This window comes from Cervus elaphus, chromosome 5, assembly GCF_910594005.1.
Source record: "Cervus elaphus chromosome 5, mCerEla1.1, whole genome shotgun sequence".
Lineage (NCBI taxonomy): Eukaryota > Metazoa > Chordata > Mammalia > Artiodactyla > Cervidae > Cervus > Cervus elaphus.
Window position 1 is genome coordinate 32,557,480 of NC_057819.1, and position 2,657 is coordinate 32,560,136.

At 44.7% G+C, this 2,657-nt stretch overlaps 1 pseudogene; it reads left to right on the top strand.

Moving 5' to 3' along the window:
• The first annotated feature begins 499 nt into the window (after positions 1 to 499).
• On the top strand, positions 500 to 1,500 carry LOC122693308 (annotated as a pseudogene).
• Positions 1,501 to 2,657: the final 1,157 nt, after the last annotated feature.

Sequence of the window (2,657 nt, forward strand, 5' to 3'; positions counted from 1 at the left end):
TAAAATATATTCCTTTAGGATAAAATTATTTGAGGAAGATGAAATAGAGATACAAGCTTAAGGAGAAACATGACAGATGTTAAATTTCTGAATGCTAAAGAAAAGCTTGATTCAGTTTTTTCAAATAAATGATGGTTGGTTAAAAAATGTATTCTTATATTCATATTCCTTAGACACGTGTAAAAAGAGAGATGTCACAGTTTTATTTAATAATGCCATATTTATATTTAACTGGGAATTAACATCCTTCAGAACTATTACAAGCACTTCTGATTAAAGATGATAGCCAATTTAAAAATTGGCAAGAAAGTTTATCATTTTCAAAAATATTAAGGGACTGTGTCAGCAAGAAAGGTTAGATCCATTGCTCTAGGATATGTGCCTGAGAATAGGGAGGCAGCTAGACCTGCAACTACCGTGATGCTGGTCTGTGCCTTTGCCGCCTGCTAATTCGCATCCGGCTTCCCTCCAAGTGGGTCCCCGCCCGAAGACAGCAGCTGACCGGCTACGTGAAAACGAGATGCTGGCGTCGTTCAAGAGCGAGGCCGAGATCCTCAAGGGCAATCTTGAGGAGGAGAGGGCCAAGCTGCCCGACGTGGAGCTGCACGAGGTGGCCGAGCGCGTGGAGGCCCCAGAGCAGTTTGCCATGAAGACCAGAAGGACCCTCAAAGGCCATGGGAATAAGGTTCTGTGCATGGACTGGTTCACAAATAAGAGGAGGATGGTGACCTCCTCGCAGGTTGGGAAGATGGTAATGTGGGATTCCTTCACTACTAACAAGGAGTGCGCAGTCGCGATGACCAGCAAGTGGGTGGTGGTGTGTGCATACGCCCCCGCGGGACATGCCATTGCATGCGGTAGTTTGGATAATAAGTGTTCCGTGTATCTACTGACGTTTGACAAAATGAAAGCATGGCTGCCGAAAAGAAGTCTGTTGCTATGCACACCGACTATCTGTCCGCTTGCAGCTTCACCAACTCGGATGTGCAGATCCCCAAGGCCAGGGGCGACAGCATAAGTGCCCTGCGGAAGGTGGAGAGCAGGCGGCTGCTGCAGAGCTTTCCATGGGCATGGGAGCACGTGGTCTGTTTGGACCTGGCCCCCCTCAGAGACCTGGACCACCTTCTTTTTCGGGGGATGTGACAAGAACGCCAGTTGGGTGGGACATGCGCCCTGGACAGTGCATGCAGGCCTTTCAAACACAAGAATCTGACATCACCAGTGTCTGATACTAATCTGGGTGGAGATGCCTCTGCTTCGGGATCAGATGTTGCTGTGTGTTGCCTCTACCGCCTCTGGGCAGCTTCCAGCGTGGACTTCTCCTTCAGTGTATGCTGCTGGATACAACAATTATACCATCAACGTCGGGGATGTCCTCAAGGGGTCCCCAGTTAACTTTTATTTGCACATGAAAACCATGTTAGTACTCTATGTGTTTCCCTTAATGGGGCTGCCTTTTGCTCAGGATCATGAGATCATACCCTCAGAGTCTGGGCTTGATCACAGTGCGCATAGATATCTGGGGGTAGAATTTGAAATCATCACATGTAAATAGATCTTGCTTCTAGAGGATCTGAGAGTTTATTGCAACTTAGCTTAGGGGAGCAGCTCCATAACTGAAAGTTCACCAAGCGTCTCCAACATTACTATTAAAACCATTACCCTGGAAAGATTCCAATGTAAGCCTTTAGCACTAGGAGAACACCCTCAAGTATAGTGTTTATTATTTCAAACTTAAAAAAAAAATGTATCTATTTTTAAAGTTATTCTAAATTATGTGAGTCTCAACGCATTTTTGGTGCTGTAGGCTTTGCTGGTTGTTCAGTGGTAAAGAATCTGCAGGACACACAGTTTCAGTTCCTGGGTTGGGAAGATCCCTTGGAAAAGGAAACGGCAATCCACTCCAGTATTCTTGCTTGGGAAATCCAGTGGAAAGGGGAGCATGGCAGGCTACAGTCCGTGGAGTTGCAAAAGAATTGAACTCGAATTTAGAAAATTTGAAATTGCCTTCCAAAATGATTGTATCTTTTTACAGTCTCATCAGTAGTGCATGCTATTTCTCAGGGTCTTACAGTCTTGCCAGCGCTGATGCTATCACATTAAAGAAAAAAAAAATTTTTTTTTTGTTATAATTAGAATAAAATGGTATCTCACTCTGAACTTTGGTTATAGTTTGGATTTCCCTGATGATTGATGAGGGCTTCCTACGTGGTGCTAGTAGTAAAGAATATGCCTGGTAATTCAGGAGATGCAGGAGATTTTGGTTGGATCCCTAAGTTGGGAAGATACCTTGGAGAAGGAAATGGCAACCCACTCCGGTATTCTTGCCTGGAGAGTTTCATGGACAGAGGAGCCTGGTGGGCCGGAGTCCATGGGGTCACAAAGAGTCAGACACAGCTAAGCAACAGAGCATACCTTTAAAGTCTTTATTTCCATTTTTATCTTCTTTTCATTTAAGTGGCTAGAGTTGCCGATACTTAAATTCCCCCCCCAAATTTTCTACTGGTTTAATTTCAGTTTTCACATTGACCTTGTTAGGTAGTTAGAATAGAAAACAGGAGTCCAAAATGGTGGTGGCTAAAAGACAAGGAAGGGAAAAGCCCGCGTTAATAGAACAGAGGAAGGTCAGAGGAAGGTCAAAGGAAGGTCCAAGGACC